Source organism: Pinus tabuliformis, chromosome 8 (assembly GCF_031772625.1).
Source record: "Pinus tabuliformis cultivar Carrire ecotype Pingquan chromosome 8, CPIR1, whole genome shotgun sequence".
Classification (NCBI taxonomy): domain Eukaryota; kingdom Viridiplantae; phylum Streptophyta; class Pinopsida; order Pinales; family Pinaceae; genus Pinus; species Pinus tabuliformis.
The window spans coordinates 1,679,451,862-1,679,476,024 of record NC_142294.1 but is presented as its reverse complement, the minus strand read 5'-3'; the positions used below and the strand labels follow the sequence as shown (position 1 = coordinate 1,679,476,024).

Below are 24,163 nucleotides of genomic sequence, written 5' to 3'. Positions count from 1 at the left end.
TTTCTTACAGTAAAGATAATGGCTGTGTGTGTGTTTCTTTGAATAAGCAATTTTCAGTCTAGTAGAGTCTTAACCCAAAGGACCCTAGGGGTACTTTCCCCTCAACCAATGAGTGCAGCGCTGAGTCATCAGAATGACTGCAATTCGGCTCTCAAATATGTTAATACTACCCAGGCAGTTGGAAGATCCATGCAAGAACTCATTATAGTTATGAACTTCACTAGTAATGCTCTAAGCATGGTTGATGCTCTGGATACTTACGGGAAGAATATGGTCATATGGAGGCCTCCCAAAACGGAGAGATCATTGAATTTATCTAGCACTGCAGATTATTCCCATCATTTCAATAAAATTTTGGGTGTATCAGAGGTAAATGAATTGGTTCCCGACGTTACTGTTTCGAAGGATGAATCCTCCATGAGCATTCAACAAGCTGTGAACAATGCACCGGATTATTCTGAACGGAGATTTGTGATACGTATCAAGGCTGGGGTTTATGAGGAGATCGTTAGGATTCCTCCCAATAAGACTAATATCATGTTTGTGGGCGATGGCATGGATAGGACTGTGATCAGGGGGTCTATGAGTGTGCCGTCCTTGCCTGGTGTTCCCACTACATATGACTCTGCAACTGTTGGTAATACTCGTCCTGGTTCCTCTTTCTTCTCCTTCATACCAAGTTAATTTTGTTTGCCTGAGTTTGGTTATGGTATTGTGTTTAATGATGGTGTGATTCCTGGCTGATTTTACATGCCTGAATTCCATGTGTTAGACCTATGAACCAAAGGAATCCTACTGAAGTAGTTAAAACCTCTTTGATTTGAAAAGCAAATACCCATTAAGCTAAGTAGGTTCCCGAATCCCTTGATAGTTCCAAGAACAAAATGGAGGTGTATTCTACAACCTGAGTTGTGTCCACTGCCCCACGCCCCCTGCTCCCACCAAGCGTGTATTGAATCAAATCCATGCATTTGGTACATTTATGATTTAATATGGATACTGGACTCAGTGTGCAGCTTCAAAAATCCCAAATACATATTTCCAGTTTAGCTTCAGAAATCCCAAATGCATATTTCCAGTTTATCCAAATAACATAGTGTTTTGGCTTTTGTCAATTTTACTCGAAATCCAATGCGCTGAGCTTTACAGCCTCTAAGAAAGAGGGAAATAGTAATAGACACAATACAGCTAGAACTGTAAGAGATGGCTTCTTATTTCAATGCTTTGAGTAAGCATCCCTGACTATGTACGGAAGATCGTCTTTAGACCAAGTGTTGACCCTGGCTGTCGAAAAAGAGTCTCCATCGTAGGCTTTGAAGCTCCATGGCTACTAGCTTGTGCAACATGTTATTGTTGCTACAGGGTAGTGTAAACTATGTAATGTCTTAAGAGCAGAAACGATTCATCATGCAAAAGGGATTAATAAAGTTTAGTAAAGCAAGAACTTTTTTGAGCTTTATGGTTTTATGCCATGGTCCTTTTATTGAAAGAGTGGTTGTCAATGATCAAGTTTGGTGTCTTGAGTCCCTTCTTTAATACTATTTTATAAAAGTTGGCCCTTTTCCTCTGCCTTCAAATTACAGGGAAGATGGTATTTTTGAATATGCAATTCACATTCCTACAACGAACTCTTAAGCGTGTCTTCATGAAAATGGCACGTAGCACGGTCAAAGAGAAGCTTTGGTCTTGGGTTGGGTTTGATTCCTAGCTTGTAAAATTTTCCAGTTGTTGTAGTTCGAACTTCGAAGATGAAAGTACAAAGCATTGGTAGACAAACTGCTTAAGAGTCATTAAGCATGTAAAGGGTTAACGGCTGAGTATTACATTTTGTGTGAAACAAGAAAACAGGAAATTAACCGTTTCCCTGAGAAAATGCTTCAGGGACTGCTTGCCAACCTACTTTCTCTATCCAGGACTCTGGCTTCTTTTTTGGTGACTTGTGTACAAAATGCGGTTGATTGCTGCGACTGCCAACTTGACACCACGTACAGCTCTAGACGAAGATCAGTGAGAGCTTAAGGACATGTGTTTCTTCCGGTTAAAATCCAGATTAGTGTGGATTATGTATGCTTTTGTATATTTTAGTAGTACAATGGCTACCTGAAGGATCCAATGGCTACTTAAAGGTAGGTCCCTTGTCACACAAACAAAACGATCTTATACATCAATTTGATGTCTCGGTTGGCGGTGACCTTAAAAGTTGGATTATTAATATATATCCCTAAGGGACTGGCACCCCTCTCAAAAGTTTGTAGATCTCTCAAAGGTCTGCAAGTCTGGTCATGGATGCAACTACCTTTGATACAGTTGCAGATTATTTTATGGATCCTCTTAATGAGCCCAAAGGGGTCTAATCACTTGTCCAAATCTTGTAGTCAAGGAATGCAGACAGAAGGTGTGCCTTTCCCATCATGTTGCTTACAACTGTTGCCTGAAAATGCCAAAACACAATGCCAATGCCCTGCATGTTAGATAAAGTTAATAACAGTCTGAAGAAAGGTACAGATATAGATGACAAGACCTCCTTCTAGGGAATCAAAATGGAAAATGACGCTTAAATATCCAATCAATGAAATAGAATTTCACCACTAAATTTCAACCCAGATTAAATTGCTTGCTAGGAAATGTTGATCTAGAAATCATCAACAAGAATTCAGATGGGAGAAGAGAACAGTTGAAATCCAAGATTGCTTTGAATGCACTCTGTCAATTGCTAAAACAAGAACAATGCTTTTCTTTAGATTGTGGGTTGTTCAAGAGAGGAGAACTATAATATTTATTTCTGCAGATTTAGTCCTCTTAAGGCATTTAAAACAGAAAACATTGAAAGATAGTTTTACATTTTAAGGATAAAATATCTGGAACCTTTCATCATGACACCTGTAATGTCATTTAACAGGCATTGAGCTTTGCAAGTTTGATCCTCAGGTTACACCGCAGTAGAGCATAGTTTCCAGGGTCATACGCTAAAATTATAAATTGGATCCTGGGGTTCTACTGATAACTGTATAAGTATGTATATGTTATTTTCAGACAGAAAATGTTTCCCCTGTGAAATCGTCTTCAAATCAGCTACAACAGCAGGGAAGGTTTACTCAACATCTCAACTGCAAGCTCTCTCCACGAGAGCAACGACTGACAAATGATGCAAGGTAAGCTTCTGAAGATGTAATCTAAGGTTAGATTTTTCGATTTTCTTTTGGATTAAATTTAATATGGTTCATTTGTTTTAAAATAGGTCCCACGATGTCACCTTGCTAAAGCACCACTTTTCTTCCCTTAAAAGAAAAGATTAGCAGGTTCATTACTCCCTGTACACTGACAAGGAGCAATGCATCCCTCTTGTCCTTACTGCAAGGAGCAATGATTGCCTAATGCCCTTCAGCAGCAATGACCTCGTCAAGATTTTAGATTTGTTCATTTTTTAGGGGATCACTTTGAAGAGGTTTGAATTTTCAATTACCTCATCTAATCGCTTGGGAACTCGTACTAAACTTTGAATTCACTAGGACAAAGGGTCTGGAATCATCCTCTCCTCTCCTCTCCTCACCAAGTCTATATAATGAAGTCATTCCTAAGGGACAGAAAAAAAGCTCTCTCTAAGATTTTTCAGCAGCATGTAATTATCTCTCTCTAGAGTAGCTTCATTATATAGACTTGGTGAGGAGAGGAGAGGATGAATCTAGACCCTTAGGTCTTGCCATTGCCAGCCCACAACGCTTTCCAGCCTTGTTCTTTCATCACTGCTTTTTCTCATAGTAATGATAAAATTCAACTATTTTGATTCATTGTAATGTATGGTTCAAAATGCTGGTATGAAAAATATATGACAAAATACACATAAAAATTGAATACACATAAAAATTGTTACAGATGTATAGTAAAGGACTGGAATTTCCCTTTAGATTCAATTTATTGTTTTTATTCAATAATTATTTACTGGATGCATATAAAAATAAAAAACAATGTTTAATCCTTAATTTTTAAACAAAAATATAATAAATTTAATTAGATTGAACATTTGCAAGGCACTTGTTTAGAAAATCCAATTCTCTTAGGTTTGGGCAGATGCAAATTCAGAATGCTTATGACTGAATGTTGTGACTAGAGGAGAGCTTGCTTGTTGGATTCTCAGGCATATCCCTTACAAAGAAATAAGTCATGTTTTGCTGCAGAAATACCGTCTTTACTTGAAGAGACTGAACGGTTCGATTCCGGCACCATATCCAGTGGCTTCGTTCTAGAAAGGAAGATCTTTTAGAATCCCATCAATATCAATGTTTAGAACAATTTTCACTGCCCACTCTGAAGGGCAATGCATTTGGACACCTAGGTAAAACCTGATAATCATGTGTGTAAAGCAATGCTTACTGAACAACACCCTCCCAAACAATCCCAACTACAATAGCATTCTTTCTTTTTTTGCAGCTGCTGTTGATGAAACATGGTGGTCAAATTATATATGGCGGTCCACTAGGTCGCCATTCAATCCATGTCATAGAGTACTTCCAGGTATATGATTAATGTTTGCTAATGCAGCATATGTTATTAAGGCATCTTACAGTTTATTCAAGTCTCATTGAATTTAGCAACTTGAAATGTCCTGGACAGGCTATTGAAGGTGTGACAAAGATTACTGATAAATGTAACCCTGCAACATGGATGCTAGAAATCAGATCTAGAGCTGTTGAGGAGCGCCTTGAGATAGATTTTGCTGAAATTTATAAGAAGTCTCCTCTTTTCCAGTAAGTCTAGATCAAACGCTCTTATAATGCCCATAACAGATTTCAAAGAAATATGAATATCATATTCATGGATGTGCTATGGAAGAAAAACGGGAGGTTATATTGAGGGGGATATACATATCTCTGGTTTTCCAAAGGTACAGGAGACATTTGCCAGGGTTTCAGATTATTGCGAGCAAAATGATATTCACTTTCCTCAGATAACAGTATGAGAATCAGTAGTGTTCTCTGCTTACTTGCGCCTTTCACCAGAAATAGATACCAAGAGCAAGCAGGTAAATATTTATGGTGATTTTAATCTTAAAAATATACTCCTGATGCAACAGAAATGTTGAGAGCCGCTTATGAACCACCTGTGGACTTTAATATAGTTTCTTTCTTTCATTCTTAATATTGGGTTTCCTAAGATTGAGATTGTTCTATTTAACAGATGTTTGTGGATGAAGTGCTGGAGCTTGTAGAGCTTGATAGCTTGAGAGACACATTGGTGGGTCTTCCTGGTGTGACTGGTCTATCAACTGAGCAATGGAAGAGACTAACCATTGCTGTAGAACTTGTTGCAAATCCTTCAATCATATTCATGGATGAGCCGACATCTGGTCTGGATGCCAGAGCTGCAGCTATCGCGATGCATACAGTTAGGAATACAGTGGACACAGGCCGAATTGTAGTCTGTACTATCCATCAGCCAAGTATAGATATTTTTGAAGGATTTGATGAGGTAAGATACATCTCTAACTCCTTACAGGTTGTTAATATAGCCAAATCTGAAATTGCGATCACACACCCACAAAAAATATATGAAAGCATGCATGAGACCACATGTCATGGAAGGAAAAATATTTTTCACTAGAAATCCAAACCACTGATAATAATCATAGGGGGCGAATTGGTAGTGATGTATCTAGAGTTCGGAGAGCTATATTTAAATTTCAAATCCAAGGCCATGGAGTAAAATATTTAATATCAAAGGTCTTCAGCAAAATGGCTAGTTTTGAAAAGGTTATAAGATGGATTGTAGGAAGAAGTAGATGGTTCTGTAAATTTCTAGAAAGGAAGATCTTTTAGAAGCCCACCAATATCAATATTTAAAACAATTTTCACTGCCCACTCTGAAGGGCAATGCAGTTGGACACCTAGGTAAAACCTGATAATCATGTGTGTAAAGCAATGCTTATTGAACAAAACCTTGCAAATATTTAATGATGCTTACTTTCCCAAACAATCCCAACTACAATAGCATTCTTTCATTTTTTGCAGTTGCTGTTGATGAAACAAGGTGGTCAAACTATATATGGCGGTCCACTAGGTTGCCATTCAATCCATGTCATAGAGTACTTCCAGGTATATGATTAATGTTTGCTAATGCAGCATATGTTATTAAGGCATCTTACAGTTTATTCAAGTCTCATTGAATCTAGCAACTTGAAATGTCCTGGACAGGCTATTGAAGGTGTGACAAAGATTACTGATAAATGTAACCCTGCAACATGGATGCTAGAAATCAGCTTTAGAGCTGCTGAGGAGTGCCTTGAGATAGATTTTGCTGAAATTTATAAGAAGTCTCCTCTTTTCTAGTAAGTCCAGATCAAACGCTCTTATAAGTCGCACTCACCATTGCTTATATATTTTCATCAAAATATATATGTGTATATCTTTATATTTTTGTTCTACTCTCCAATTTTGTCCCGAATTTTTTCCTTATCCTTGCCCAAAACTTGGCCTCCCCGAATTTTCCTTGATTATGCATCTGGTAACGCTTGGAGGGAGCTGTGCTAAACGCCATCTCTTTCTTTAAACTGTTAGAAGCCCCCCAAATGCCCTGTTTCTTTCTGTATCCATGTATACCACTAGGCTATATGTGTTCTCTGTGTTGGTGAAGTGATAACATGGAATTTAAATGCCCTACTAGGCTACATGTACTGTGCTGTCAAATTGGCCCCGTGAAACTTGAAATCATGATAACTAATTTGGAATTGCGATTTTTTATCTGCTAACACTAGAGTGCTGGGACACACTCATCATCAAGCTATGTACACCAGACTTCTTAATAAATGAATAAACTGTGGTCTAATTGTTAGCAGGTCTCATTTGTCTAACTGTAGTTACTAGCCATCAAAAGCACAGAAAAAGATTTAGAGCTAATGCTAAATGTGTATTAGCAGGGTTTTTCTTGGTAGAGTTTCTTTGACTGCTGGACAGGGCACCATCTATGTTGATTCTTGTATTGTAGAATCTTCTTGACAAACAGTTTCCCTTGAAACCTGAGACAACCTTCTAACTCAACTCATATGTCTTTGACCTGGGAGGGAGGTATTATTATATGGTACCTAGTAACATCATACTCCAACTCCACATCACCTGGAGTCATCTTTCTTTTTCGGGTCCGGAAAAATATTGTCCCACAGTTTAGGCGTTCCAAGCATCTTGCTAGCCCCTTGCAGATTTCCTCCCTCTTCCCAGTTTTTCTGGATGGACGACAAGGGTAGTAACCAACTGCTCGCTGAAATACCAGCTGGTAACCCCAAGGTATTTAATGAGATTTTCTCCCGTGAAGGGCCACCCACCCCTTGGGATATAAAATCGTGTTATTTGTTGTTGTTATTGATATGGATGAATAGTTTATGTCCTAGACTTCCTTTTGTTCCTCATATCCTGAATAATAATCAATCTAGATGGTATCGTATGTGCTGCTTCAAAAAGAGAGATTTACAGAATATATATCTTGTCGAACAAGTCATAAATGACTTCTGGTTATTCACAATTGAAGTTGGGTGGTTGTTTAATCCACAATCCAATCTATTATTTTTCTAGTATGCCTTCCCTTTCCTACTTCTTGCTACCATGGATCGTCGAAATCAGTGTATTGCTTGCTTGCTTTTACATTTGAGAATTGTAACCCACTACGGACTAAAGTTACACAATTAATTTCCTTTGCAGAACTTGAAAAGCACATACCTGATGCACATGTTTTGATTTCTATGCCTTTCCACCCGGCCTATGTGACAACAGACAGGATCAAGAAGGCAAAGAACTTAAAGCTTCTTTTGACAGCTGGTATTGGTTCTGATCACATTGATCTAAATGTTGCAGCAGCCGCTGCTGTGACTGTCGCACAAGTTACAGGTACTATTTCTGAAATTATACCGCTTGTCACTGCCCTGTTCACGCTATGGACATTTTGGTATGAACAAGTTTCTGCAATGATTCTTCATAATTTAACTGACACCTTCTTCAACAATTTTTATAGCAAGTAATGTGGTGTCCGTGGCAGAAGATGAGCTAATGCGCATTCTCATATTGATGCGAAACTTTGTGCCTGGATATAAGCAAATTGTTGAGGGTGATTGGAAAGTGGCAACAATTTCTTACAGGTCATATGATCTAGAAGGGAAAACTATTGGTACTATTGGTGTAGGGCGTATTGGCAAAGAACTACTTAAGTGTTTGAAGGTATTCATTCTTAGGATCTAGTACTACTTCATGATGTTGGACACTTCTTTTCAAAAATCAGTGCTCCATAATTCTTATGCATGCATGCTGTTTGTTTCAAAATTTCAACCTAATAATAATAAACATTACATGATGTTGAATTGAATTGCGTTCCTTTGTACAGCCCTTCAATTGTAAGCTTCTTTACCACGACCATCTTTCTATTGGACCCAAATTGGAAAAGGAAACTGGAGCAACATTGGAGACAAATCTTGATGAAATGCTACCTAAATGTGACGTACTTGTCATTAATATGCCTCTTTCTGACAAAACTAGGTGTGCCTTATCACAATTTCATAAATAATCTCTCCCATTATTCACTCAGACATCAATAGCACCTATATATTTTATACAACTTGTGAACAAAAACCTAATTATTGTTTCTCTTGCCCTTTCCTTTTGGTTACAATAGGGGAATGTTTAACAAGGAAGGTGTTCTCTACGAAGCCTAGCTTCTCTCTCAGAATCTTAACATCCCCTTTGCAAAGGGTTTCATTAGAATGGCAACAACCTGCATTTAAAGCATTTCTCCACCCCTCTCCTAATTAGAAATACAAATTTGGGTTCTCTACTAAAAATCTCCACACCCATTTAATCTAACAATGGACATAGAGCATGTATATTTATACCTGTGTGTTGGAAATACCATTTTATACTTTAATGTTTATTATTTTTGTTTTATTATTATTACTTGAATTTCTTCTTAACAAGTGGTTGTGTTTCTTTTGGTTTTAGTGAAAGTATGGGCTCCAATGTTGGCTCTCTTATTATGGAGTATAATTCATCTTTGAGAATTTTTCAATTATTAAAGTAGGTTAGTCAATTGCTTAAAATATTAAATTTATTTCAAAAAGTTTTTGTTACTTTATAGGTTAGACACTGGCTTGAAATATTAAACTTATTTCAAAATGTTTTTGTTACTTTATAGATCAGATTTCTTGGCTCTATGATGAAAATAATGAAGGGAAAATACATGTTAATATGTTACTTGTGCTCTTTGACTGAAAAATACACGGTGAGAGAAAAATGCATATTATGCTAATTGAGGAATGTTTTTTGCTTGTGGAACTTATAGTATTGAATTTAACACACTAACACTTTACAACAATGAACTAACAATATTCGTGATGAAAATAACAATATGGAAGATTTTTCTGCATAATGAAAAAGGCAATATGGAAGATTCTGATCACGTTCCAAGGCATTTCTTAAAATGTGGATGTGACAAAAGGTTGTTGTGGAAGTTGTTGTTTGTATATGGGAAATTTCTTGATCATTGTGTATAATCCTAATGTTGATAAATATGTCTACTAAGTGCTTCCAGTTAATGGGGCATTGATTTGAGCGTTCAATATATTTTTATTCTTTATCAAAGTATTCTTTTGTTGTATTTGTATTTTTCAATTTATGCCTTACGGCGTTTCCTTTGCAACATCTGGTGCAAATGCTAGTTGTAGTCAGTTTCACGACAGGTGACATCACTCATTGGAGCACAATTTTCGTCAAACGGATAAAATTATACTCTTTGGTTGGTGCATGGTGTAGAAAATTCCAGGGATACAACTTGCTTTTTTAGTACACGATGTCATGAAACCTGTGCAATTACAACTTGATGTCATGAAACATGTCGAATTAATGCTTGTTTTATTTAACCAGTGATACCACCAAACCTAAATTTTATAATCGAATTACAACTTCATTTATGATGATGTCATCAAACTCTGATGCTAAAAAATAATGTCCTTCAAGCTTCATTTGCTTCATTTATGACGATGGCGTGAAACTTGGATGCTAAAACATAATGCCCTTCGAGATCCATTGCTAAAACTTTGGTTTTGAAGGACCAATTTGGGCACCTATCTCAGTCTCCTACCAACTGAAGGATTCCATCACTGCAGCTAGATTAGTTTGTTATTGGCAGATTCCATCACTGCAGCTAGATTAGTTTGCTATTGGCAGATTCCACCCCGTTTGGTATTTGCGGGGATTTTGATTTTAGTTAAACACCAAGTGGATGACATCTTTACATCGAAGGATTAAAGAAAACCTTGGCAGAGTGGATGCCCTCAACCAAACAAAATGGGGGCAGTTTGAGGCACGATAATCAAGATCGAATTCAAATTGGATTTCAACCAAAAATTGAAATAGAAAATTTGTTGACATACATCTAAGAGACACTCAAAATACCATAAGATTTTAAATTTGAGTTTGGGTGTCACAAATTTTATTTTTTTATTTTATTTTGCAATTCAATGTATTTCTTTGTGAAATATTAAACCATTGCAATACCACATATTTCAACACATGCAAAATTAGTTTCGTAGAGGAAAGAATTTGTGGACATTGCCCATCTTTGTAGAGGAAAGAATTTGTGGACATTGAGTTTTGGTGTTGGTGTTGGAATGCACAGTTTAATATGATAAATAATAGTAAAGAAAAATAGTTATCTTTTGTGTTTTGTGATGTTCATTAAATTTTTAAAAGAGACTGAATATTATTCATAAATCTCAATATAATTTGGTCGAAATTTATCTTATTTCTGGATTTATCAAGATTCAAAGGGAATCAAATCTTTATTCATTCTAAAAATACCTTTTGATTTTCTGAAGACTTAGTAAATCTTGAATTAAGATAAATAATATAATATTATTTTAGAAATTAATATATTTTTATTTTTATATGAGAAAATTTTAATAGTTAGAAAGATAAATAAAATTCAAAATATAAATTGACAAATATTTAAAAATTTCAACAGTTAAAACAAACTTTTATTATTATTTTTTTATATTTTATTTTTATGCTAAACTTAACTAATGTTATAAATTTTACATATTTATTAATTTGTTAATAAGTTGAATGTTTTTTAGCTGTGAGGCTCATTTTACAGCCCATTTGTTTGTCTGTCCATGCCACTTTAAAATAAACTTAAAAATTAAAAATTATGTTATAAATAAAAAATAATGTAAAAAATAATTAAAAAAATGAAAGTGTTATAAAGTAATTAGAAGTAAAAGAAATGTGTAAATCAGATGTTTAAATCTTATACTTCTAAAAAATATTTTAACAAGAGATTCAAATAAATTATTTGAAGATCTAGGTTAACTAATTTATCTTGATATCAACTTCATATATATCTATATATAGAAAACAAATTAAGTTTTTATGGTTAAAATTTTTATTTGGTCCTATATTAAAAAAAATACAATTTAAACAATGAAAAATGACACATTGTATTTTACACTCTAAAAAATAAGCATTAAATTGATAAGAGAGGCAAATTCTTTTACAAGAACAATGATATTTGATCCATTCAAGGTTGTAGCAAATACTAATATGGAAAAGGCCATGGTGAGAGTGGAATCTATTACCAAAAGTAGATAAATGAGGCATGCCTCCATTGCATAATGAGAGAAGTTGAGGGTTGGGAGAAATAGTTAAGGGTGAAGTGAATGGACTATTGTACACTTAAAAGCTATTGACCAATGGAACTCCAGGAATTTTTCATCAGTTTTGGGTAGTGGGTCACCTGCAAGCAAAAGTAGTATTAAGCAACTTTAGTCTTTTGCATGAGTTAAAATTGAAAAAATAATTTAATCACCAAACTTTGATTGAAAAACTTATCACAAAAAATAGGAAAACTTACCACATAAAGCAATCTCTTCGAGAGAAACCCTGCCTTATTCTGGAGAAAGGAGAGGGGAATAAGCCTCCACTTTAACCCTCCATTCTTGCTTGGTTGTAGGTTCCTTCAAGGTGTAATTTGTAAGTTATCCTACGCATTTTGTCCAGAAATCTCAAAACCATGCTAGAAGTTACCAATTTTGTCCAGTAATCTCAAAACCATCCTAGAAGCTATTAAACATGTTTGTGCACAATCCATCATTGTTGTTCACTTTTGGCCAGTGCTAGAAACGATTTAACCTATTATAGGTTTTTTTTAAAACTATTAATCATAGTTCACTTTTGGACACTTCAGAAACAAAGGAAGAAATATCGGGCTACTACTTTCATATATGCATAAAACCTAATTCTTCTTTTGTTTTCTTTTAATTACAAGAATATTAAAAATACAAAGTCTAAAGTCCAGTCCATGATCGGGAACAAAGAAGGAGAGTCGCATTCCTTATGCCTCAATAGCGTCATTTTCCTCTTTCTTATGCCCAATGCGAACACTACAAATCCTTATGCTACGTTTCCCAGCCTCTGAAAAACCATGGTGCAGCAACCCAGCAAGGAAGAGGAGCTTTGAACCTACTCCCTCAGCCCATCAAACGCAAGGAAAATCCCATACAGATCTTGGCGATGCACAGAAAAAGGTATTGATGAGTACACTACACTCGATATGTGGTTAAAAAACTTTCAATCTAAATACCTAGATAGCATGGATCATGAACGATGAAGTGGAAGGCAATATCACAACAAGAAATCATGATCATTCGGTTTGGGGGAGGCGAAGAGAGTGGGCATAGAGTTAGAGGTGGTCTTCTTAGTAAGAAGAAGAATAAATTTTGGTCGATGGTCTCCACAACCAAACAAGGAGAGGGCAGCCAAAGAAGAGCTAGTGGCAGCCGACCTCGCTTTGTAGCGCCGCCACGCTAGTTGGATGGAAACGACCGCCCATGTCCTCCACCCAAAATAGTAATACCTCGAGACAGAAACTTTTTCTAAATGTACCTGGTGGCCAACTGTCAACATTGATATCACATTTGCCTTACTAAAATCCCATTGAACCAATCATACAACATTATTATTCTTTAACAAAGCCCGCTAACCCAACCATACAACATTATTATTCTTTAACAAATCCCACTAATCCAACGATACAAGATTATTATTCTCTAATAATTATGTAATAAATGTTCTATCTAATTCTCAACAGAACTAGGACTAGCTCATCTCGAACCTAAATACACAGGTTCTTGCATTTGTTTCAATAAATATTGGCATTGCCAAAACCTTGATCCTCTCCTTGCGATGGAATTGGCTACAACTATACTCATCATTACTGGTTTTCTTTTTACTATTTTTGTTGGGGCTAACATTGCTCTGGAAGCCTTCACCATGTCTGAAAACTATGTGTGGGAAGCACATTCTAATAATAGGAGGATCTAATGGTATTGGCCTTGCTATTGCCAAAATCTCTCTCAAGGGGCTTTCGTTACTCCGATAGCCAGAAGCTCTGCCAAACTGGAGAAGGCCATATACAAGTTCGTCCATAATAAAACTATTAGTGCTAATAGAATATTCACAAAGGTACATGGATATGTTTTCCTCATTGCTTTTTCGTCGATAATAAAACTATCAGTGCTAAAAGAATATTCACAAAGGTACATGGATATGTTTTTCTCATTGTCTTTTATTATTATTATTGAAGTACGTTAGCCAAATATTTTTAAAGTACCTTAGCCAAATATTTTTAGAATCCGCAATCCAGTTAAGTTTTAGCTTTTTGCAGACAACCGATGTGAGTGACTATGAAACTCTTTCAGATGCATTATAAAAATATTTTCAATGGAGACCTAATGATGTGGTTGTCTGCAATATTGGGTGGGCGAGAATTGTATTTATAGATTAAATTCCCATCAAAGATTTGCATGAGATGATTAACACAAATTTGTCAGGGATGGTAAACACTCTTCATGTTGCTCTTCGCTTGATGGAGCATCGCATAGACCAAGGCCATGCCCGACTACCCATGTCTTTTGTTCTCGTCAGTTCTTTGGCTGGCCTTGTACGATTCGTGAAATTGGTTTTTGGGTTGTAGATGGTTTTTTTTTTTGTGTTCGAAGTTTCAGGTTTAAATTTGTTTAATTTTATTTTTGTTAAATCTGTTTATATATTAAAAATATAATTTTATAAAAACAAAAAAAAATCACAATCTTGAAATTATATGGTCACATTCCAATAAAAATCTATTTCAATGGATTCACTTTTTTATTTCAATGGATTCACTTTTTTATGTGTTTTTCAATATGGGTAGTATGGGGCTTCTATTTATTTTGCAACTAAATATGGTGTGAAAGGGCTTACTGAGGCCCTTAGTCTTGAATTAATGCTTTAAATGGGAGGACACACAATTGTAGCAACATCTCGATTTTTGGGGCGTTCCACTTCTCTTCCTTATATGCCATCATACTGGTCACCTTATGGAGTAATGTCGACGAAGGAGTGGAGGATGTCGCATGGCTCACAAGAAACATATATGCGATGTAAAAGGGAAAGCTAGCGGTCCAACTGATATCTGGACGATTGGACTTGGCAGGACACATCATTCAAATATGGCTATGAGTCCTAAATGTAATCCTCATTTCAACCTTACTTCTCCTATTGTTGGTTCATATCCATTGATCTATGCTGAGTCCGTACCTATTTTGGTTCAGTCCTCCTCATGGAGATCCAAGGATTCTGGCACCTTAAATGATGGGGAGACTTCCTTGCCTCTATTGGACACGATCCCTCTTCTAACATGCCCCGAACCGACCCCTACTCTTTCTATGCCAACTCATATGTCACCTCATGATGTCCCTTCCATGTCTCATTTTTCATATATCCCTTCTCCTATTACACACCGCCACCACTCTCCAGGTTCTGCCATCCATAGATCGACCTATTTCACCCATTTCACATGTTGTCTCTCCTACTAACTCAGTAGACAATGACCTGGAATTTCTCTTACAAAGAAAGACATTGGAATTACATATGCTTATTTTCCACAAGCCACCTAGCTCCATGTCCCTTATCATAGCACTTTATCGACTGGAAATATTATTGTCCATTGGAAAAGGAAACAGGATAGTTGAAATTTTAGTGGTTGCCCCTCGAATATCTCTTTTGAGTCTTTAGATCCTCAATCCTTGACAAATGTCCCCATTTCTTCATCCTCCTCTCCCCGGGCCCTTAGAGCAAAAGATCCCATAGCTAGACCCTCATGAATTATATTATGTCCATGAAGATTTAGGGCTTGGGGCCATCCAACAAATTTTTGGCCCTAAAGGAGCTATTCTTCAAGACTCACCCTTTCATCATTCTATTGTAAGATACTATGCATCAAGCACACCTAGTGATCAAATATTTTAGGAAGATGTTCCCTTACTAGTATATGGCCGCTACTGATGATGATGGCCTTTCAGGGGCTTGGTTTCTTTATGGGATCCTCGATGGGTAAGGATGATGGCATTCTCATGTTTTGTCAGTGTTCTATTAGCTGGATATATTAGAGGTTTTGCCGAGATATATCCATATACTGAACATATATGCCTTGTATAGTGATAAAGACTCTTTTTGGTGGAAGTTAGTGGCAACACAGAGGTTGGAGATTTCCACACTGATCATGGCAGGGGATATGAACTGTACTATTGGTTCAGTTTAGGTGTGGGGTTGGAATAGAATAATAGATCATGTTAGTGGCCAGATAAAAGATATCATCATTGACTATAACTTCATTGACATCCGACCATGCAAGATTGCGCTGACCTAGGACAATGGGAAATCAGGTAATGATTATGTTGCTAAAATATTAGATTGTTTTCTACTTCAGAAACATGTTGTTGAGAGACTTGGATTGGTCCAATCAGACATTGTGGATAATTACATATCCGACCACCGACCCATTATTCTTAGCGAGCACCGCGGGGATATTAGGTTTGGGATGCCATTTAAATTCAATCGAGTGTGGTTGGAGAATCCCAATTTTGGCAAGCTGGTGTGGGACACTTGGGAAAAGCCTATATCATATTCCCCTTCTCCGATGATGTGTATGCTGGAAAATCTTTGGGCCACCAAGAAGGTGGTTAAAATATGGGAGCGAATGCAGATTTCCCAATAAAAAATAAAACTAAATTGGATATCAGTGGCTCTATCTTCTCTTCGAACACTTCTGTTAACGAATCAACTCTTAGTGGAGGTTCGGGACAAAATTCATTCACTTGAGGATAAGAGAAAATTAGTACTCAAATATCCTAATTGTTCCATTAAACTCGAACTTTCTTATAAAAGAGAAAAATCAGAAATGTTATCAAAGATTTATTTTGAAAAGCGAGGAGTAAATACTAGTTTAACCATTATTTTCATAAAAGGAAAATATATTACAAAACTAGAAGAGGTTATCTCCTTAGAAAATTTCTTTTTCAACATTTGCCCATTTACGGGCAAAGAATCTTTCCTATCGAACAAGTCTTATAAAAGAAACGTTGATTGTCCGATTTTTCCAATAATCTGAAAAGGATCAAGACATAGCCTTTGGAATTTGGTATGTCTACCCTTTTCCTCGTGTGCCTTGTCTCATTTCCGGACTAAGTCACCTACTTCAAAGGATTTTTTCCTGCCAGAAGTTGTATCAAAAGAAGCTTTGACTATTTTTTGGTGATGGAAGAGGGTTGCTTTATCCTTCTCTTTCTTCTTTGAGTTTGAGGATTGAAATTGTCTAGTCTAGAGAGAAGTTGAAGGGTTTTCATTGATAAATTGTACTAGGGAAAGAGATGGTATTGCTACATTTGTTGGAAGAACAACTTATTTTCCATAAACTAAAGCAAAAGGAGAAGAACCAATAGAGGCTTTATGAGTAATCTTTTCTGCCCATAGAGCAAATGTCAATGCTTTATGCCAATTCCTATGATTTTGATCAGTAGTTCTTTTGATAATTCTGATGAGGTTTTTGTTTGTCGATTTTGCTAATCCATTACCTTGATGATAGTAATTAGCTGAATATTTTAAGTTGAAACCTAGCTTAAGAACGAATTCTACCATTGCATTCCCAGAAATGTAAGATGCATTGTCAAACATTAAAGCTGAGGGTAAGCCAAATCGAGTAATTATGTATTGATTAGCTATCTTTAATGGGCCAGCTTCTACCCACTTAGTAAAGTAATTAGTAGTTGTGAGGATGTACCTATGCTGCTTGGAAGAGTTAGTAATAATATCACTAATTATATCCAATCTCCATTGTTTGAATGGTTGTTGGATGTTAAGTGGTTGTAAAGGGAATGGTGGCTTTCTTCATCTTCCGGCCATAGTTTGACAAGTTTTGCACTTCCTTGCATATTCATGTGCATCTTTAAATATCGTTGGCGAGTAATATCCTGCATGCAGTCTTTTATAAGTAGTAGTATTTCCTCCAAAATGTCCAGTACCAGCTGGTCCATCGTGTAATTCCTACATGATCATCTTAGCTTCAGGTTTCTCTAAGCATCTTAACAATACTAAATCATAATTCTTTCTAAACAATACATCATTGACTAGCTCATACTAATTTGACTTTAATCTTAAATCTCTCTTTGTTTTATAATTAAGGTGCATAGGAGCATATCCATTTTTAAGATAAAATTTCAAATCAACATATTGTGATTATGTACCATTGAGGCTTGCCTCTGATATTTTCAATTCATTACCTTGATCTTCTTCTGTTGGCAATTGTGAAACTCATGTTAAAATCCTGCAAAAACCTTGGCCCCTGACAATTTTAGGTGGCTGGATTTCTACATCATATTCTTGGAGTGTAGTTACCCAATTAGCTCTTTTGTTCCCTACTTCTATTTGAATCCGTAGTTATCTTATTGCAAGGTAGTGTACAGCTATCTTTGTATCGGTTTTAAGAAGAAAAGGCCTGGAATGCTTCAGATTTTTAAAGAATGCAAATGCTTGCTTTTCTACAACTGAATAATTTAATTTGGTACCTTGTAAGTTAGAACTGAAAAAGGAGATGGGTGTAATAGGTCCCTATAATACTAGTGATTACCCCATTACTATTGTAGTTGTATCCCTTATTAACATTTTTGTGCCCCTATTTCCCCCATATTTTTATTACTGTGCACCATAGAATCCCTCTATTGTTATTATTGTGGCTTTATATTATTATTGTTACGTCGGCTGGGTTATATTGTGACTCCTTAGACTCCTATATATAGAAAGGAGGTTTTGTCATTTGAATCATCCAAGAATTGTTCATTATGTAATATAAAGGAGGTTTCCCCCTCGAAGAGGCTGAATTATAAGGTGTGAATTTATCTTTTCTATCTTTACTTGAGCTGGTTTCATAACATTCGGTATCAGAGCTTTGGATTCTAGGGTTTCGCTGCTCCAAACAGGTCATCGTGGAATTATCACTATAATGTTTTTCCTATGATGTTTTAGAAGATAAAAAAAACCCATTTGAGAAGACATCGTGCTGAATCTTGGATCCAAATTTCAGAACATGTCGTGCTATATTTGCGGATATATGATCTGAGGAAATTGGTCTTCTTGTAGAATCCTGAATTACATTCCAAAGAGGTGACCTGGGGAAAATCGTCATAACTTTCGTTTTGTGCATCAGATTGAAATTTTGTAAGAAGGTACAGAAAGAGAAAAGATTTATTTTCTTGTATATATTTGTTTAGAGCCAAAGGTTGAAACAGTGACTCGTGGCACGTCGTACAAGTTGGATCTACTCAACTAGTCTATAAGCAGGTCACTGTGGGAGATTTTGCATAAATATTCCTTGGAGAAAATAATTTGGAACAGAGTGGTAGCATTGGAAATAGGACGTAGAAGGCTACTACAGCTCACAATTTCAGAACTAGATGATTTGAAATTATAGAGATACATTAGATTCAATATCAGGCTTCTACAAAGTGAAAAAAGGTCTGTAGTTTTTTTTTAAACTTTTGCGTAAGCTTGGTTTGAAGGAATTCAAAGGGCATAGTAAAGCATTATTATCGGTAACTGATGCCCCAAGGAAAAAAATGCAAACACCTAGTAAGGAACTTGAAATCTCTAGCATGACTCATGAAGAAGAGGAAGAAATGCTACATGATATATCAAAATTACAAGAACAAGTGCAACAAATGTCACGCTCACAAAAGCTAATAGAAGCTAAGATAAATGGCGTGGAATCTAAGATAAATGGTGTGGAATCTAAGATAAAGGGCATGGAAGCTAAGATGGATGATTTGAAGATAGATTTGAGGACAGACATGGCAGATTTGAAGACAGATTTGACAAATTTTCTACAAGAAATACTTACTAATGGTGAAAAGGTTGTAAAGAAAACTCATGATGCGAACAAAAGAGATGTTAATCATGATTCCATAGACTCTAATGCTGGATCGAAGACCCACCATATTCCAAAAATTGATATGAGGAACTTTGATGGTAAGGATCCTGCAGCATGGATATTACAGATGGAGCAATTTTTCTATCTCAATAATGTGCAAAACACACAAAAGGTACGTATTGCAACTTTATATTTGGAACCAAATCAATTTGTATGGTATCAATGGCTTTGCTCTCATAAACAAATTATCACATGGGCAATTTTTATGGAAGAATTGATAGCACATTATGAGGATACAAAAAGCAACACTTTTTTTAGCCAATTGATAAGTCTCAAACAAAAGGGTTCAATAATGGAGCACATTGAGGAGTTCCAAAAATTGAACATAAGGGTAAAAAATATTCCAAAGGAGCATAAGATTGATGTGTTCATAGGGGCTTTAAAGGAAAATATCCAACATGATGTTTGCCTTTGGGAACATGATTCATTAGAGAAGGCATTTAGGTTAGCAAGAAAAATGGAAAGCAAAATTATGGAAACCAGGAAGCATACCAGTCACAACTATAAAGATGGAAGTGTTGTTACCCCTAACATTCCACAACCTATAAGGTTGACACCACAACAATTGGAAGAAAAAATAGAAAAAGGGCTTTGTTACAGTTGTGATAGAAAATACACTAAAGGTCATAAGTGTGCTGAGAAGAAATTATTCTACATAGATTGTGAAGAGGAAGAAGAAAAGGAGAAAGAAAGGTCAAAGGAAAAGGATATACTCCAAGAACAAAGCCTAGATAAAGAAGAAATGAATCCTACCATATCTTGTAATGCATTGGCTGGAATTACCACTCCTCAAACCATCAAGATAGAAGGACAAATCAAGAAGAAAAAGGTAATAGTGTTGATTGATTCAGGAAGTACCCACAATTTTATTCATTGTAAGGTAGCAAAAGAATTGAATTTCTTCCTATATCCAGCACCAGAGTGTCAAGTGATGATTGCAAATGGAGGAACAATAAATTTCTCTGGAAGGTGCCATCATATCAAGCTATCCATGGGAGAATATGTATTGCCTAGCCCAATGCTTTCCATTCCAATCGGGGGTGCTGATGTTGTACTAGGAGTCCAATGGCTACAATCCTTGGGTACAATAGCCTTTAATTTTCAAGAACTCTTCATGAAATTTTATGCGGAAATAAAGGAAGTTGAATTAAGGGGTATTACAGGGAAACTAGGAAAGATAATTAGCTCTAATGGTATGACAAATCTTCTAAAAAAGGAACAAAGAGGTGTAATTGAACAATTATGTTCACTAGATGTTTCCACATCGGAATCATCTATTTCTCCAGATCTCCAAAAAGTATTGGACAATCATTCCAAGGTATTTGAGACTCCCAAAGGTCTCCCACCTATTCGTGATCATGATCATGCTACTCATCTAATTCCAGGAAGTGTTCCTCCAAACATCAGGCTGTACAAATATCCTTATGCGCAAAAGAGTGAAATTGAACGTATGGTTGTGGAAATGCTAAAGGCTAGTATAATTCAACCTAGTCAAAGTTCTTTCTCTGCTCCAGTAGTATTAGTGCACAAGAAGGATGGATCATGGCGCATGTGTCCAGATTATAGGGAGCTCAACAAGCTCACTATTAAAGATAAGTTTCCCATTCCTGTCATTGATGAATTATGGGATGAATTTCATGGATTAATTTACTTCACGAAGTTGGACCTTCATTCAAGATATCATGAAATCAGAATGAAGACCGAAGACATTCCAAAAATAGCATTTAGAACTCATGAGGGTCATTATGAATTTTTGGTTATGCCTTTTGGCATTACCAATGCACCTTCTACATTTCAAGGTTTGATGAATTCCATTTTCAAACCCTTAGAAAATTTGTGTTAGTACTTTTTGATGATATACTAATCTATAGCAAGTCTTGGAAGGATCATGTTGAACATGTTGACAGGGTGCTACAACTATTGGAGGAGAAACAATTATATGCAAAAAGATCCAAATGTTTCTTTGGAGTACAAGAGGTTGAATATCTAGGTCATATTGTTCTCATGAAGGAGTTAAGGTAGACCCTAGAAAAATTAAAGCCATTAAGGAAAGGAAAATCCCCACATCCATAAAGCATCTACGAGGATTTCTCGGGTTGACAGGGTATTATCGCAAGTTTGTTAAGAACTATGGGAGATTAGCAACACCTCTAACAACAGTATTGAAGAAAGATGCATTTTCATAGACTCCAGAAGCAACAAAGGCCTTCAAACATCTTAAAGACGCAATGTGCCAAGCACCGGTCTTAGGTACACCAGATTTCACAAAAACCTTTATTGTGGAATGTGATTCTTCAGGAAATGGAATTGGTGTTGTTTTAATGTAAGATGAAAGACCCATTGCTTTTGAAAGTCATCCAATCAAGGGAAAGTTTTTACACAAAGCTATTTATGAGAAGGAAATGTTGGCAATACTACATGCACTTAAGAAATGGCGACCCTACCTAATGGGAAGACACTTCAAGGTAAAAACAGATCATGATAGCCTTAAATACTTTTTAGAACAAAGATTATCTTCTGAAGAGCAACAAAAGTGGGTCACAAAGATGTTGGGTTATGACTTTGAAATCATCTACAAAAAAGGGAAGCAAAATGTTGTGGCAGATGAACTCTCAAGAAAGGATGCGGATGTGGAAGTGTTGTTGTGCACCATTTCTATTATCCAACCAGTTTGGATAAATGAAGCAAGGGAGGAGTGGAAGAATGATGAAGAAGCGTGGGCACTTATTCTAAAGTTACAACAAGATTCCAGTACATCTGATACTTTTAGCTGGCAAAATGATTTGTTATGGTACAAAGATCGCTTATATCTCTCTAAGAATTCGCAACTCAAACAAAAGATTCTTATGGAATTGCACACTTCTCCCTTAGGAGGGCATTTAGGATTTCTAAAAACTTACCACATGGTTAAGAAGGATTTTTTTTTGGATGGCCTTAAATCAGATATTCAAAAGTTTGTGGCAGAATGTTTGGTTTGCCAACAAAATAAAGTTGAAACAATTAAGACCCCAGGTCTATTATAACCTTTATCCATTCCAAGCCAATGTTGGGAGGAGGCTTCAATGTATTTTATCACAAGTTTACCCATGTCTGAGGGAAAGAGTGTCATCTTGGTGGGAGTTGACAGACTTACCAAGTATGCACACTTTTGTGCATTATCAAATCCATTGAAAGCCAGTACAGTTTCTACTGCATTTATGGAAATAATCCAAAAGCTACATGGAAACCCAAATATTATTGTAAGTGACAGAGATCCCATTTTCACTTGAAAATTTTGGACATAATTCTTGTCTTGGTACTCAGTTCGCTCATAGCTCATCTTATCATCCTCAATCTGATGGGCAAACTGAGATAGTAAACAAATGTTTGGAAGGATATCTTCGTTGCTTTGTATCTGATAAACAGACACAATGGGTCAAATGGTTGCCTCTAGTTGAATGGTGGTATAACACTTCCTTCCATACAGCAACAAAAATGACCCCATTTATGGCACTTTATGGATATCAACCACCATCCATTACATCATATTTAAGAGAAAATTCTAAGGTTCAAGTAGTGGAACATCACATTGAACATCAACAACAGGTCCTCCAACTCTTAAAGGATAACCTCGTGTTGGCACAAAACAGAATGAAACAACAGGCATATCAACATCGCAGCGAAAGAAGTTTTGATGTAGGTGATTGGGTATTCCTATGGCTACAACCATATAAACAAATGTCCCTCAAGCAAGCTAAGAAGGATAATAAATTATCACCAAAGTATTATGGTCTGTACAAGTTGTTTTAAAAGATTGGTACTATGGCATACAAATTGGAGCTTCCTGCAGCATCTCGAGTGCACCCAGTTTTCCATGTTTCATGTTTAGAGAAGGTTATAGGCGACAAGCTCCTAGTTCAAACAATATTGCCAAAACTTGATGCGGAAGGAAAAATTATATTGGAACCGGAAGCAGTCACAGAAACAAGAACTCGACAGCGACGAAATCGATCAATTTTGGAGTATCTCATCAAGTGGAAGAACTTATCTCCTGAAGATTCCACATGGGAGGATGAGAATTTTATACAGAAGCATCCAGAACTACTCAAGCATTGAGGACAACACTTTTTTTGAAGGAGAGGGGCATGATAGGTCCCTATAATACTAGTGATTACCCTATTACTATTGTAGTTGTATCCCTTATTAACATTTTTGTGCCCCTATTTCCCCCATATTTTTATTATTGTGCCCCATAGAATCCCTCTATTGTTATTTTTGTGGCTTTATATTATTATTGTTAGGTCAGCTGGGTTATATTGTGACTCCTTAGACTCCTATATATAGAAAGGAGGTTTTGTCATTTGAATCATCCAAGAATTGTTCATTTTTGTAATGTAAAGGAGGTTGCCCACTCGAAGAGGCTGAATTCTAAGACGTGGATTTATCTTTTCTATCTTTACTTGAACTGGTTTCATAACAGGGTTCTTCGATGTTTCCATCGTTCAACTGTGTCAAAACTGCAGCATACGAAGTATCAGATGCAAAAGTATATAATACAAAAAGTTTGAGAAAGTCAGGAGTTGTTAACGAAGGGGCATTAATAATGACTTTCTTTATCAACTCAAATTATTCTCTTTCATATTTTCTCCATCTAAAAACTGCAATTTTTCTTATCATGGCTTGAAGGGGTAAGACAATTTTTTAAAAATCTAGGACAAATCATTTAACAAAATTTATTTGGCGTAGGAATGATTAAAAGTTTTTCTTATTGTGTGGGAGGGGAATTCTTTCTATTTCTTGGACTCTATCAGGATCGATGTAAATTCATTTCTTGGATACTATAAACCCAAGGAGTTTG

General features: G+C 36.1%; 1 pseudogene; it reads left to right on the top strand.

Annotated features, from left to right (window-relative positions):
• Window positions 1-108: 108 nt before the first annotated feature.
• LOC149242671 (uncharacterized) overlaps window positions 109-24,163 on the top strand; it is a 66,358-nt pseudogene continuing 42,303 nt past the window's right edge.